Below are 522 nucleotides of genomic sequence, written 5' to 3'. Positions count from 1 at the left end.
TTCCCTGACCGGGGATCGAACCCGGGCCGCAGCGGTAAGAGCGCCGCATCCTAACCACTAGACCACCAGGGGACGATTTCATCATAAATGACATTATAAAAGACGATTTTTTTTCTTTTGCTGTAACAGTGCAAATCTCACATTAGACTCAGGTTGTTTGTTGAGGTTTTTTGTTATTGAACTTAAATTTGTAATTCAATTCAATCAAAAACAAATAGATTGAGATTTATATCTCCTTCTACTTTTTGAACTAGATTCCCCCACTGTAGGTTAAAAAATTTAATGTAAATTTTAGTATGAATACATTTGAAATAAACTGCTTTTTACTTTTATTGAATAGATTTCTAAACCCAGTAACTTGTACTTAAGTACAATTATATTGAAGTAACAATACTTTTTCTTGAGTAGAATATTTTATTACTCTTTCCACCTCTAGGTTTATTATATGGAGCCAACCTCACCAGCAGCAAGTGTTTTCCAATAGGACCAGGATCCCAGGATCCAAGCGGATTTACAATGATT

At 34.7% G+C, this 522-nt stretch overlaps 1 non-coding gene across 1 annotated transcript; it reads right to left on the bottom strand.

Annotated features, from left to right (window-relative positions):
* On the bottom strand, positions 1 to 73 carry trnak-cuu. Its single transcript has one exon. It is a non-coding gene; the product is annotated as a tRNA-Lys (tRNA).
* Positions 74 to 522: the final 449 nt, after the last annotated feature.

Source organism: Silurus meridionalis, chromosome 26, assembly GCF_014805685.1.
Source record: "Silurus meridionalis isolate SWU-2019-XX chromosome 26, ASM1480568v1, whole genome shotgun sequence".
Classification (NCBI taxonomy): domain Eukaryota; kingdom Metazoa; phylum Chordata; class Actinopteri; order Siluriformes; family Siluridae; genus Silurus; species Silurus meridionalis.
This window is presented reverse-complemented; position numbering and strand designations above follow the sequence as displayed.